Here is a 16,578-nt window from a genome sequence, read left to right on the forward strand (position 1 = left end):
ATCCTGTCCCCCCTGGAGTGTGAACTCCTGCTACTACTAGAATCTGGTGCTCACAACTACCACCACTACTTCTCTAGGTGGATAGGTGACAGTCTGCAACACACACTTGGTGACGCAAAATCAGATTCTACTCCAGATTAATGAATGGACTCTTAGGTTTGTATATCTGGTAACAGCCCAAACCAGCTGGTAATAGGACATAAGTGAGTGAAGGGCTACAACAATCAAGACAGCACAATCTAGTAGCCCATCTACGTATATTGAAAGAAAACAAAACAAGATAAGACTCAGTGAGCAAATATAGAATAAATCACTGCAATATCTTAGAGATGGCTTGGAGACAACAGTCGATATCAAACCACATAAAGAAGTAGACCATGATTGCTTCTACAACTCCCCAAACTAAAGAATCCAAATCTTTCCCAAATGAAGATACAATCCTGGAATTGCCAGATACAGAATATAAAAAAACTAATTTACAGAATGCTTCAAGACATCAGGGATGACCTCAGAAATGAAATAAGGCAATCTACAGAAAAAGCCAAGGAACACACTCATAAAGCAGTTGAAAAAATCAAAAAGATTAAATAAGAACATAGTGGAAAAATAAATAAGTTGCAAGAATCCATAGAGAGACAGCATTCAGAAATCCAAAAGATTAACAGTAAAATTACAGAATTAGACAATGCAATAGGAAGTCAGAGGAGCAGACTCAAGCAGTTGGAATGCAGAGTGGGAGATCTGGAGGACCAGGGAATTGACATCAATATAGCTGAAAAAAAATCAGATAAAAGAATTAAAAAAAATGAAGAATCCCTAAGAATCATGTGGGACTCTATCAAAAACAATAACTTGCGTGTGACTGGAGTCCCAGAACAGGGAGGGATAACACAAAACACAGAGAGAATAGTTGAAGATCTGTTGGCAGAAAACTTCCCTGACATCATGAAAGATGAAAGGATATCTATCCAAGATGCTCATCGAACCCCATTTAAGATTGATCCAAAAAGAAAATCACCAAGACATATTATCATTAAACTTGCCAAAACCAAAGATAAAGAGAAAATTTTAAAAGCAGCCAGGGATAAAAGGAAGGTCTCCTACAAAGGAGAATCAATAAGAATGAGTTCAGACTACTCAGCAGAAACCATGCAGTCAAGAAGGCAATGGGATGACATATATAGAGCACTGAAGGAGAAAAACTGCCAGCCAAGGATCATATATCCAGCAAAACTCTCTCTGAAATATGAAGGTGAAATTAACACATTTACGGATAAACACAAGCTTAGAGAATTTGCAAAAACCAAACCAAAGCTACAAGAAATACCGAAGGAAATTGTTTGGTCAGAAAACCAATAATATTAGATACCAGCACAACACAAAGTCACAGAACAGAGCATCCTGATATCAACTCAAATAGGGAAATCCCCAAAACAAATTAAGATTAATTAAAAAAAAAACAGAAAAAAAAAAACGCTCAAAACAGGGAATCATTGAAGTCAATATGCAAAAGATCACAATAATCAAAAAGAGGGACTAAATACAGGTGGCATAGAACTGCCATATGGAGAGGGAAACAAGGTGATATAGGACAATACAAGTTAGGTGTTTACTTAGAAAAATAGGGGTAAATAGTAAGGTAACCACAAAGAGGTATAACAACTCCATAACTCAAAATAAAAACCAAGAAAAACATAACGATTCAGCAAACATAAAGTCAAATACTATGAAAATGAGGAACACACAATTTACAAAGAAAAACATCTCAGCACAAAAAAGTAAGTGGAAAAAGGAAATTCTGAACAACACACATAAAAAGGCATTAAAATGACAGCACTAAACACATACTTATCTATAATTACGCTGAATGTAAATGGACAAAACGCACCAATAAAGAGACAGAGAGTCTCAGACTGGATAAAGAAACATGATCCGTCTATATGCTGCCTACAAGAGACACACCTTAGACTTAGAGACACAAACAAACTAAAACTCAAAGGATGGTAAAAAATATATCAAGCAAACAATAAGCAAAAAAGAGCAGGAGTAGCAATATTAATTTCTGACAAAATAAACTTTAAAGTTAAATCCACCACAAAGGATAAAGATGGACACTACATAATGATAAAAGGGACAATTGACCAGGAAGATATAACCATATTAAATATTTATGCACCCAATGACAGGGCTGCAAGATACATAAAACAAATTTTAACAGAACTGAAAAGTGAGATAGACACCTCCACAATTATAGTAGGAGACTTCAACACACCACTTTCAGAGAAGGACAGGACATCCAGTAAGAAGCTCAATAGAGACACGGAAGACCTAATTGCTCCAATCAACCAACTTGACCTCATTGACTTATACAGAACACTCCACCTAACTGCTGCAAAGTATACTTTTTTTTCTAGTGCACATGGAACATTCTCTAGAATAGACCACATATTAAGTCATAAAACAAACCTTTGCAGAATCCAAAACATCGAAATATTACAAAGCATCTTCTCAGACCACAAGGCCATAAAAGTGGAAATCAATAACAGAAAAATTAGGGAAAAGAAATCAAATACTTGGAAACTGAACAATACCCTGCTGAAAAAAGATTGGGTTATAGAAGACATTAAGGAGGGAATAAAGAAATTCATAGAATGCAATGAGAATGAAAATACTTCCTATCAAAACCTCTGGGACACAGCAAAAGCAGTGCTCAGAGGTCAATTTATATCGATAAATGCAAACATACAAAAAGAAGAAAGAGCCAAAATCAGAGAATTGTCCCTACACCTTGAACAAATAGAAAGTGAGCAACAAAAGAATCCATCAGGCACCAGAAGAAAACAAATAATAAAAATTAGAGCTGAACTAAGTGAATTAGAGAATAGAAAAACAATTGAAAGAATTAACAAAGCCAAAAGCTGGTTCTTTGAAAAAATTAACAAAATTGATAAATCATTGGCCAGACTGACTAAAGAAATACAGGAAAGGAAGCAAATAACCCAAATAAGAAACGAGATGGGCCACATCACAACAGACCCAACTGAAATTAAAAGAATCATATCAGATTATTACAAAAAATTGTACTCTAACAAATTTGCAAACCTAGAAGAAATGGAAGAATTCCTAGAAAAACACTACCTACCTAAACTAACACAATCAGAAGTAGAACAACTAAATAGACCCATAGCAAAAAAAGTAATGGAAACAGTAATCAAAAAACTCCCAACGAAAGTAAAGCCCTGGCCCGGACCACTTTACTGCAGAGTTCTACCAAACTTTCAGAGAAGGGTTAATACCACTACTACTAAAGGTATTTCAAAGCATAGAAAAGGACGGAATACTGCCTAACTCATTCTATGAAGCCACCATATCCCTGATACCAAAACCAGGTAAAAAAAAAAAAAAAAGACATCACAAAAAAAGAAAATTACAGACCTACATCCCTCATGAACCTAGATGCAAAAATCCTCAACAAAATTCTAGCCAATAGAATTCAACAACATATCAAAAAAATAATCCACCACAACCAAGTGGGATTTATACCAGGTATGCAAGACTGGTTTAATATTAGAAAAATCATTCATGTAATCCACCATATAAATAAAACAAAAGACAAAAACCACATGATCTTATCAATTGATGCAGAAAAGGCATTTGACAAAGTCCAACACCCGTTTATGATAAAAACTCTCAGCAAAATAGGAATTGAAGGAAAATTCCTCAACATAATAAAGGGCATGTTATACAAAGCCAACGGCCAACATCACTCTAAATGGAGAGAGCCTGAAAGCATTTCCCCTGAAAACGGGAACCAGACAAGGATGTCCTTTATCACTGTTCTTATTCAACATTGTGCTAGAGGTCCTAGCCAGAGCAATTAGGCTAGACAAAGAAATAAAGGGCATCCGGATTGGCAAGGAGGAAGTCAAATTATCTCTATTTGCAGACGACATGATCTTATAGACAGAAAACCCTAAGGAATCCTCCAGAAAACTACTGAAACTAATAGAAGAGCTTGGCAGAGTCTCAAGTTACAAGATAAACATACAAAAATCACTTGGATCCCTCTACATCAACAAAAAGAACATCGAAGAGGAAATAACCAAATCAATACCATTCTCAGTAGCCACCAAGAAGATAAAATACTTAGGAATAAATCTTACCAAAGATGTAAAAGACCTATATAAAGAAAACTACAAAGTACTACTGAAGGAAACTAAAAAGGACCTACTTAAGTGGAAAAATATACCTTGCTCATGGACAGGAAGACCTAACACAGTAAAAATGTCTATTCTACCAAAAGTCGTCTATACATACAATGCACTTCCGATCCAAATTCCGATGACATTTTTTAATGTGTTGGAGAAACAAATCACCAACTTCATATGGAAGGGTAAGAAGCCTCGGATAAGTAAAACATTACTGAAAGAGAAGAAGAAAGTGGGAGGCCTCACTCTACCTGATTTTAGAGCCTATTATACAGCCACAGTAGTCAAAACAGCCTGGTATTGGTACAACAACAGGCACATAGACCAATGGAACAGAATTGAGAAAAACCCAGATATAAATCCATCCACATCTGAGCAGCTGTTATTTGACAAAGGCCCAGTGTCAGTTAATTGGGGAAAAGATAGCCTTTTTAACAAATGGTGCTGGCATAACTGGATATCCATTTGCAAAAAAATGAAACAGGACCCATACCTCACACCATGCAGAAAAACTAACTCCAAGTGGATCAAAGACCTAAACATAAAGACTAAAACGATAAAGATCATGGAAGAAAAAATAGGGACAACCTTAGGAGCCGTAATACAAGACATAAACAGAATATAAAACATTACCAAAAATGACAAAGAGAAACCAGATAACTGGGAGCTCCTAAAAATCAAATACCTATGCTCATCTAAAGACTTCACCAAATGAGTACAAAGACCACCTACAGATTGGGAAAGAATTTTCAGCTATGACATCTCCGATCAGCATCTGATCTCTAAAATCTTTATGATTCTGTTAAAACTCAACCACAAAAAGACAAACAACCCAATCAAGAAGTGGGCAAAGGATATGAACACGCACTTCACTAAAGAAGATATTCAGGCAGCTAACAGATACATGAGAAAATGCTCTCCATCATTAGTCATTAGAGAAATGCAAATTAAAACTACGATGAGATTCCATCTCACTCCAACAAGGCTCGCATTAATCCAAAAAACACAAAATAATAAATGTTGGAGAGGCTGCGGAGAGATTGGAACTCATACACTGCTGGTGGGAATGTAAAATGGTACAACCACGTTGGAAATCTATCTGGTGTTTTCTTAAAAAGTTAGAAACAGAACTACCAAACAACCCAGAAATCCCACTCCTCGGAATATACCCTAGAGAAATAAGAGCCTTCACACGAACAGATATATGCACACCCATGTTTATTGCAGCTCTGTTTACAATAGCAAAAAGCTGGAAGTAACCAAGGTGTCCATCAACGGATGAATGGTTAAATAAATTGTGGTATATTCACACAATGGAATACTACGCATTGATAAAGAACAGTGACGAATCTGTGAAACATTTCATAACATGGAGGAACCTGGAAGGCATTATGCTGAGTGAAATTAGTCAGAGGCAAAAGGACAAATATTGTATAAGACCACTATTATAAGATCTTGAGAAATAGTATAAACTGAGAACACATACTTTTGTGATTATGAAGGGGGAAGGGAGGGAGGGTGGGAGAGGGTTATTTACTGATTAGTTAGTAGATAAGAACTACTTTAGGTGAAGGGAAGAACAATACTCAATACACGGAAGGTCGGCTCAACTGGACTAGACCAAAAGCAAAGAAGTTTCCAGGATAAACTGAATGCTTCAAAGGTCAGCAGAGCAAGGGCAGGGGTTTGGGGACTATGGCTTAAGGGGACTTCTAAGTCAATGGGCAAAATAATTCTATTATGAAAACATTTTGCATCCCACTTTGAAATGTGGCATCTGGGGTCTTAAATGCTAACAAGTGGCCATCTAAGATGCATCAATTGGTCTCAACCCACCTTGGTCAGAGGAGAAAGAAGAACACCAAGGTCACAGGATAACTATGAGCCCAAGAGACAGAAAGGGCCACATGAACCAGAGACCTACATCATCCTGAGACCAGAAGAACTAGACGGTGCCCGGCCACAACCGATGACTGCCCTGACAGGGAGCACAACAGAGAACCCCTGAGGGAGCAGGAGATCAGTGGGATGCAGACCCCAAATTCTCGTAAATAGACCGGACTTAATGGTCTGACTGAGACTAGAGAAATCCCGGCGGTCTTGATCCCCAAACCTTCTGTTGGCCCAGGACAGGAACCATTCCCGAGAACAACTCATCGGATATGGAAGGGACTGGACAATGGGTGGGAGAGAGAGGCTGATGAAGAGGGAGCTACTTGTATCAGGTGGACACTTGAGAGTGTATTGGCATCTCCTATCTGGAGGGGAGATAGGAGGGTAGAGAGGGTTAGAAACTGGAGGGGAGATAGGAGGGTAGAGAGGGTTAGAAACTGGCAAAATTGTCACGAAAGGAGAGACTGGAAGGACTGACTCATTAGGGGGAGAGTAAGTGGGAGTATGGAGTAAGGTGTATATAAGCTTATATGTGACAGACTGACTTGATTTGTAAACATTCACTTAAAGCTCAATAAAAATTATTAAAAAAAAGTGAATAGGTGAAAGGGCACTGCATTCTAGTAATGACTGTCAACAACTGAAAGAAGGGCAATGTTTTCCTCATTTGGAGCTAAGTCTCATTATCTTAGAGTTTTTTTGTTTTTTTTCCATCAAAATGGTACTTCTAAGCAGATGGAAGAATGTAGATTAAAACCTGGTCTGTCTGATATTAATTCACCTGATGGTGTAATTAAATCCAAAATCGTAATCATAATATAGGAGAATTGTCATGATATGGCCTTCAGACTCGCTTTCAGTCTAATTTTCCATTCTACCCTATTACATGAACTACATTCCAGCCAAATGATATTGCAAGACCTTAGAAGTCACAAACTAAATCTTATTAATATTCCTTTCCCCCACAGGACTTGGCCAGATGCCTTGGTTTGTTGTTATTAGGTGCTGTCGAGTTGGTTCCAACTCATATCGGCTCATGTACAACAGAATGAAACAGACCCGATCCTGAACCATCCTTAGAATCGTTGCTGTGTTGGAGCCCACTGTCAATCCATTGTCAAGCCACTATGTCAATCCATCTCCTTCAGAGTCTTCCTTTCTTTCGCTGACCCTCTACTTTACCAAGCTTGATGTCCTTCTCCAGGGACTCGTCCCCCCTGACAACATGTCCAAAATACATGAGGCAAAGTTTCCCTATCCTAACTTCTAAGGAAAATTCTGGCTGCCCTTCTTCCAAGGCAGATTATTAGTTTGCTCTCCTGGCAGTCCATGGGATATTCAATATTCTTCACCAACACCATAATTCAAAGACATGAATTCTTCTTTGGCCTTTGTATTCATTATCCAGCTTTTGCATGCAAAGGAGGAGACTGAAAAGGCCATGAACTGGCTTAGGTGCACCTTAGTCCCCAAGATGATATCTTTGCTTTTTAACACTTTAAAGAGGGGTGAAATTTTTTTTTTTTTTTACAGCAGATTTGCCCAATGCAATGCATGATTTGATTTCTTGAATGCTGCTTCCAGGATCATTGATTGTGGATACAAGTAAAATGAAATCCCTGAAAACTTCAATCTTCTCTCCATTTACCATGATGTTGCTTATTTGTCCAGTTGTGAAGATTTTTGCTTTCTTTATGGTAAGGTGTAATCTTCAAGTCCTCTTCACTTTAAGCAAGCTGTGTCATTTGCACATTGCAGGTTGTTAATGAGATCTTCCTCCAATCCTGGTGCCACACTCTTCTTCATAGTGCATCTTTTTGGATTATTTGCTTAGCATACAGATTGAATAAATACAACCCTGATGTACACCTTTCCTGATTTTAAACCACACCATATCCTCTTGTTCTGTTGGAATGACTGCCTTTTGGTCTATGTACAAATTCCTCATGAGTATAATTAAGTGTTCTGGAATTCCCATTGTTCTCAATGTTATCCATCATTTGTTATAATCCACACAGTCGAATGCCTTTGCATAGACAATAAAACACAGATAAATATCTTTCTGGTGTTCTCTGCTTTCATCTAAAATCTGTCTGACATCAGAAGCGATATCCTTGTTCCACGTTCTCTTCTTAATCCACCTTGAATTTCTGGCAGTTCCCTGTGGATGTATTCCTGCAACTGCTTTTGAATTATCTTCAGCAAAAGTTTACTTCTGTGTAATTTTAATAATACTGTTTGATAATTTATGAATTCTGTTGGATCACTATTCTTTGGAATGCTAATGAATATGGATCTCTTCCAAATTTCTTGGCATAGACAAGTGAGCACTTCCAGTGTTGCATCCGTTTGTCGAAACAACTCAACTGATATTTCGTCCATTCCTGGAGCCTTTTTTTTTGCCAATGCCTTCAGTGTACTTTGGACTTCTTCCTTCAATGCCATTGGTTCTTGATTTTATACTACCTCCTGAAATGGTTGAATATCAACCAATTCTTTTTGGTACAATGACTCTGTGTATTCCTTCTGTCTTCTTTTGATGCTTCCTGAGTAATTCAATATTTTGCCCATCGAATTCTTCACTATTGCAACTCAAGGCTTGAAATTTTTCTTCAGATCTCTCAGCTTGAGAAATGCCAAGTAGAAACTTAATAAATATTTGTTGAATTTCCATTACAGTTTCTCAAATCAAATTATGCTTGCCATGAAACAAGTATTCATATTAAATAGAAGTGTTTTCGCATTGTTGCAATTGTTATTTGTTTTGAGAATAAAGAGCAGCTTAGCTAATATAATATAATAAATATATTTCCTCTGCCAACTGTTGCATAAATAATACTGAGTGGTTTGTTTTCAGTAAGGGCTTAATTAATCCCCAAATTAATTAATTTGCAGGGCAAAAGAAATTTGGCCTAATATATGTAAATTTTTTTAATATTTTTAAGTTTTTTGTTTTCATAAACACTTGTAAATTATGTCGTTTTACTTTCTTTTACATAGTTTCTAGTGGGATTAAATGTTAAATGCCACTTAGAACAAGGTGGATGACGAATAAATTAAAAAAATAATACCTTTTATCCCATAAGCCCAACTCATTATTATTTTCTATAGTTCTGTCTTTTGCTTTGTATGTTGTTGTTGTTAGGTGCCGTCGAGTCAGCTCCAACTCATTGTGACCCTATAGTCAATTTATAGTGGAGGCTTGCCATACAAATTAATAAACCTATAAGTTCCCTTATGACATTATTCAATAAAATGTGTTTCTTAATTCTAAAATATAATCGAGATATTATTTGAAATACATTCTTTAGTAAAATCTGTAATGAAATTCTAAAGCCAGATAGTTGGTATTTTATTATTGTGGGAAGACTTGCATCCTTGGTATTTGACGGTTTTGTTTTATTATTGCTTGCAATTTTTGCACCCTTATTGTACTCATGCCTTCTAACCAGTTTTGTAGCTATACACTCAGTCCATTTAGGGAGAAATTCAAAGCAGAGTTTAAGAAAACTTTGACTTCATGCTTCCCCGTGATGAAAGAGGAGTTTTCATTACTTCTCTGCACGGTAGATGTGGTGGCATGAGAGCTGCCCGATGATGGTGTTCTAAGTGGTTTAAAAGGAGCCCTGTGGAGCCATGGTTAAACAGTTGGCTGCTAACCACAAAGTCACTTCTAACCCACCAGAAGCTCTGGAGGAGAAAAGACCTGGCTATCTACTCCTTTAAAGATTTACAGCCTACGAAACCCTATGGGACAGTTCTGCTCTACCCTGTAGGGTCACTATGAGTCAGAATCGACTCAGTGTCACACAATAACACAACAACAATGAGTGGTTTAAATCACTTTCTATTCAAACTTCACAATCCTTTGAAGAATGAATTCTAATTATTCTCATTTAATGTGAAGAAAACGGCATTCCTCTGGTCACACAGTAGTTAGGAAGTACTAGATGTTTCTCTCCTATAATTCAAGTTCATGTAGCTGGAATTCCTGCTTTAGTCATTAAGGTATACTGTTCCTAAGGGAGGTAGACCAACCGACTAGTTCTGTTTCTAGCCTGAGAGAGCTGAAAGTTCTTGCTCTTCCATTTTCTCTCTGTTACCTTGGGAAATTTACTTAACCTCTCTAAGCTTTATTTTTTTTGTTTTTTTCTACAAAATGAAGATAATAACAGTGGTTGTCTTTGAATATTATTGGGAAAAATAAAACATCATGAAATATGTAAACTACAAAGCCAGGCACCTGCACTGAATCAATTTTTCCTTTATTAGACTAATGGCAGGAGTACAAGAAGCAGTATCCTAATCAGGAATTGAAACTCATTCCTGTATAAGTCATCTGTATTGAGTAGGATAAGTTTACAACCTCTAAAATTGTTTTTTTTTTTGTGCAGTGCCTGGGTGATGCAAATGGTTAAGTTGCTTGGCTGCTAACTAAAAGGTTGGCAGTTTGGGTCCACCCAGAGGTGCCTGAGAAGAAAGTCCTGATGACCTACTTCTGAAAAAGTCAGCCATTGAAAACCCTGTGGAGCGCAGTTCTACTCTGACACATGCAGGGTTTGCATCAACTTGAAAGCAACAGGTTGCTGGTTCAGAATTTTCATAAGAATTGAAAGTCATAATGAATGAGTGCTCCTAAAACAGCGTCTAACATACTGTGAGGTCTTAACATGTTATAAAGGGTTGATGGTAGCCCCCCCCCCGCCCTCCTAAATATATATCCATATCTTGGAAGCTATTAATGTGACCTTATTTAGAAAAAAGGATCTTTGTAGACGTAATTAAATTAAGGGTCTTGAAATGAGATCATCCTGGATTATACAGGTCAGTCCTGCAATACAGTGTCGTTTTAAGAGACAGGAGAAGAGAACATATAGAGGTGAAGGCCATGTGAAGACAGAGGTAGAGACTGGGTGATGCAGTTGCAAGCAAGGAATGCCTGGAGCCACAAGGAAGCTAGAATAGGTAAAGAATGGTTCTCCCCTAATATTCTAAAGGAGCACGACCCTGCCCAAACTTGATTTTGGACTTCTGAACTCCAGAATGTAAAATAATAAATTTTGATTGCAGTAAACCACCCAGTTGGTTGTAATTTCTTTTTTTACGGCAACCCTAGGAGACTAATATATATCTCTTGCTTCTTATTCTTCTCTGTACGAATTACCTTAGCTATAATTTTAATACGTGGAAAATGGAGCCATCAGCAAATGCAGGGACCACCAAATGAGTTTTTATATCTTTATGGAACACTCTATGTGTAATACTATTTGAGCTGTGAGAGATACTCTACTGGTGCCAGGTTGCAAGTGTATGGCTTAAGGTAGATTTTCAGATTAATATATTATATGGGAATTTGGCTACTAACATGGCAATTCTGCTTTTAGAAATTTAATGGCATTACATAATGAAATCTGAACCTATGTTTTTAGTGTCTAATAATGCAGATTTTACAGCCTTCTGAAATATGGCTTTTTGAATTAATTTTGGCCAAAGAAAATACCCTAAAGTGTATAGACTTATTTAAGTAACTCTTCAAAGAATATTGAACAGCTATGTTACTAGAGTAGCCTCAGTGAGACTATAAATATAGATGTATAAAGAATAATTTAATACCAAATATGATTTTTTTTTTTTGTCTCCAGAGAAAGGTCCTATTAATTACTAAGAAGTATCTTGGGAAACATCTTACGAAATAAGTATTAATGTGATCGTCCACACCAAAATCAATTTTGGTGGTCAATTTTAAGAATTTGGTGATAAGAGCCAATCATTGTATAACTTTTTTAGGGAGTTGTTTTTATCTTTATTTGCATAAAATGGATTACTAAATCCAAGCTACCATTTAAAGATATTACAATTCCAAAAAGTCAAATATCACATAAATCCTTTAGGTGAAGTTTACATTATAGCCATTTTGACTTGACTCAGTCTTATATTATCCTAAAAAAATTGCAAATAGACACCTGAGTAATTCCTAAAGTTTCTGGGAAATAATCAAAGTGTTTTAGATAATTAATTCCTTACTTCTATACAGTGGAATATGCTCCTTTAACTGAACTCAACTATATGTGACCACTTGCTTATATATTGAAAAATAAAATAAAACACATAATTTGTATATACTTCTAATGCTAAAGTTAGTTTCTACATTATGCATTTATTTATAGAAAGCATTATTAAACAGCTTTTATTTATATATATTTATATAAAGCATTATTAAACAGATTTGATATACTTTAAAGGTAATTTACAAAATTGCAAAAGAACATTTTGACTATAACTAACTCCTAAGTAACATGAAATACCTCTGGATTTGACTTCAACATTTATGTAAACCATCATAATTCTTTATCAACATTTTACTCAGTGTTTCACACTAAAGATTAAATTTATTAGTGATATAAGAAAAAATAATCATTATTGTATATTTAAATTTTTATTTTATTTTTGTTGTTGAGAATATACACAGCAGAACATACGATGATTCAACAATTTATACATGTACTATTCAGTGACAATTATTCTAATTTTTAAGTTGTACAACCATCCTCACCCTCATTTTCAGTTGTTCTTCCCATATTAACATAAACTCACTGCCACCTAAGTTTTCTATCTAATCTTTTGAGTTACTCTTTTATTTTTTTATATTTACAATCTTCAGCCAACTGGCAATCAAACCTTAGGAGGTTTTTAACCTCCTAACATTTAACATGCTTTGGCGTAAAAACGAAAAATCATTTTGGCCACATCCAGTCTCCTTCACTGAGAGGTCACACCATGTAAGTGTGGCTCTTCCAGGTCAGAGTATTTAATTTAAATACTAGGTCCTCTAGAGCTTTACCCATTCTTGCACAACAATAACAACTTTGAGATGATGGTTGGTCCCTGAGAAACTGTGATGAGCCGAGCACTCTCTCCATCCTGTGATACATAGTGGAAGAAAAAAGATACTTTTGTTGTTTTAAGCATCTGACTTTTGGATGGCTTTTCTTTAAAAACACAGCATAACGTAGCCAAACCTGGGTGAAACAGGCTCTCAGAAAGTCTGTCTTCAAAATTCTTCAAAGTATCTCAGAATCAGTGCTCAGCTAACAGGTCATCATAGAAAAGTGTAGTTTTGTCACTTAGAGCTATTCTTAAGTGTATTTTTATACTGACATTTTTTATTATAGTAATTTATTTGTAAAAATTTTTGAAATTTTTAAAAATATAAAGAAAATAAATCATCACTGAAAATTCCAATATATAATTAACATTTCAGTAATTATTTTATTCTTTTTATTTTCCTTTTAAAACCATTAATATATTACTTCAATTAGAATTATAACTAATCCTAATGTCTCAATATTTTTGAGCACTACTATATTTTTATGTAAATAACACTCATTATACATTTTTATAACTGCACAACCCCCTATGTTATTTTTGTAAGCGCACTATGCCAATTTTTTTAACATATTGCTGACTTCAATTTTGATTTCTGATCACATGGAAATTTCACTTCAGATAGGTAGTGATTTCATGTTACTTGAAATTTAAGCCAAGAATATTTGCTAGTAGATAAACTGTTGAGCTAACACACTGTAATTATCAACTTAATAGAAAGAAGCACATAGTTTCTATTGTTTATTTTCAGATTGTTGGGGGACTACCAAACTCAATCCACGACTGTGATGGTTGGGATTGTTTTTCAACTTGGATGGGTCCATTCTCAGTGCTTTGGCAATTGTATAATGTTGTGTTCACTTCCCTGTTGAGATTTGATACGTGATTATTCCCATGATGGAATCTGCTGTGAGTAGCCAATCAGTTGAAAAGGGATTTTCTTAGGCATATGGCCTGCATCGAATATAAGCAGACATTCTGCAAGGCCTGAGGGCTTTTTGTTTGTGCTGGATCCTGCAGCTGGGTCCTGTTCATCTGACCTCCAATTCTTGGGACTAGAGCTAGCAGCTTACCTGAGGTCTTGCCTGCCAATCTTGGGGTTCATCGATCTTCACAGCCTGTGAGCAAAAGCCCTGCTCTTTGACCTGCCGATCTTGGGTTTACCAGCCCCTGAGGCTACAAGAATCAGGAGAAGCCTCTATCCTGACTCACAGACTTGGGACATTCTAGCCTCTACAACTGCATGAGCTGTTTCCTTTATGTAAAACCCTGTACATATATTTATATGCTTCACTGGTTTTGCTTCTCTAGAGAACCCAGCCTAAGACAATGGCTTCTTGACTATGGTTTATTCCTTTATTATAAAATTATGATCAAAAGTAACATTGTTGGACTATTTTTATACAAATAAGCAGGAGATTAAAGAAAATGAACAGAATAAAAAAAATACGATTTACCTGTAATACAGAAGCCATGGTGGCACAATGGTTAAGAGCTATGGCTGCTAACCAAAAGATCAGAAGTTAAAACCCACCAGTTTCTCCTTGGAAACCCTATGGGACAGTTCTACTCTGTCCTATAGGGGCACCATGAGTCAGAATTGACTCAGTGGCGATCGGTTTGGTTTTTGGTTTGGCCGGGAGTACGGGTGAATGAGGCCAAAATTTGCTTCTGAAAGTATTATGAGACATGTGTTGTATATGTATGCGTGGATATGCTATGCCAGGACTGTTTTATTTAATTTCATCATTTCTGCACATTATATGTGTGGATATGTTATTTACGTGGGCATGTTATTTGCGAAAAATGTCATATTACCTCCCAGGAGCTATTTAAAAAGCTTAATGTACATTAACTCATTAAATGCTCACAATAACCTTATGAGATAGGAACTATTATTATTTTCATTTTATGAATAATAAAAAAAGAAGGAAGGAAAGAATGAATAACTTGCCCAACCTCTCCGCAGTTAATAGTTTTGGGACAAATATTTGAATCCAGAGAGACTGATTCTAGGACCTGCACTTTTAATCATTAGGCTAGTTTCTTGAGTGATTGAATATTCCATATCGACATTATACTTATCTGTAGGATAATGTACTTGACCATTTGTCTGAATTTGGACATTCATGTTCTTTCCAATATTTTATGTAAATAATTTGGAGATATATAGTATAGGGCAAACTTTTATCCTTATATTTCAGATTATTTCCATGACTGCATAAAAAATGTACATCCTGATTTAAAGAGCGTAAACATTGCTAAAAGTTCCAAAAATATTTTTTATAAATTATTGTATTAGTTTAAACAGCCATTAGCAGTATTTAAAAGACTGTCCATTGAATAGACTTGGATATGAATCCAGTGTGGAACCATGTAAGAATAGGACAGAATGGAGGAAGGCTTTCTCACCAATGGGACAAAAAGTATGTGAAGGACAATACCGGATTACACAGATCCTTTATTCCGTCTATCTCATGACTTTCCTCAAATCTTCGTTCCACATGCCTATCCATAAAATTTATTTTCTGGTTTCACATTGGTTTGATCAAATGAAAAATAACAGTGTCCAATATCAGGAAGTAAGCAAAAGAACTGAAAATTTTAGTGCACCACTGTATCAGAAGAAGACGGAATGTCACACTGTGCAACTTTAAATTAAGAGGTTAAAATATACTCATAATGTAGTAGACCATAAAGAAATTGTGTATTAGATTGAGATAACAAAGAACAAATGAACCTAATCCAGGAACGAATAACAGAATTACTATGCTTTTTTTGTTAAGCATTAATTTTTTTATAGGCTTTAAAAAGATTTGACTTATTCCCTAAGGTTATAGAGTGTACAAAGCCCATTGTCAATGACACTCATTATGCGTAGTGAATCTGGTGTGTTAGCAATGAAGTGAAATATGTAAATGTATAAGGAGTAATGCTAATAGAACCTGCACTCTTTTCATTTTCATTGTAAGTAGATTCTGGAAGGCAATTGGAGCATAGTAGAGGGAGGAATATTCTACATTTTTTTTTTTCTTTCTGTCTCTCTTCTGTTTGAGTATTGGCTTTGAGTTCAAACCGAGATGGCGGAGTCCTTGCCACCAAAGTTACATTCTTATTTAGCTGATACTCTTCTAATAACCTTGCTCTTGGTTACTCTCATTCATTTTGAAACAATAGATGAAGAGAAAATAAATAAATAAATAACTGAAAGAACTTAAGATCGTTGTGTAGCTTTTATTTCTAAGATAAGAGTATGTTCCAGTGTCTGTAGTAAAACTTTGACTGTTTAATTGTGATGTCACTTAAATTCTTCTAGGTTATTTGTTTTTAGAAACTATTCAGTCTATTTAAAGGGCTGTTGTGAAGCTTTTTGTGAGGTTGTGTGTCTTGGATGAGCAAATATATTTGCCAATGTGTATAAACTAAAAAAATCATGTAAGATATAAAGAAGTGTAAAGTACTATTAGAAATCCAATATTTAATGGGTAGGTTTTTTTTAATTTTCCAATATTATAACTATGTGATAAGATTTTTAAAATCCCATATTTTGCAAAACATAAATGGATCTTCCAAATCTCTTAGATCATTTTTC

The sequence above is a fragment of the Elephas maximus genome, chromosome 4 (genome assembly GCF_024166365.1).
Source record: "Elephas maximus indicus isolate mEleMax1 chromosome 4, mEleMax1 primary haplotype, whole genome shotgun sequence".
Taxonomy (NCBI): Eukaryota; Metazoa; Chordata; class Mammalia; order Proboscidea; family Elephantidae; genus Elephas; species Elephas maximus.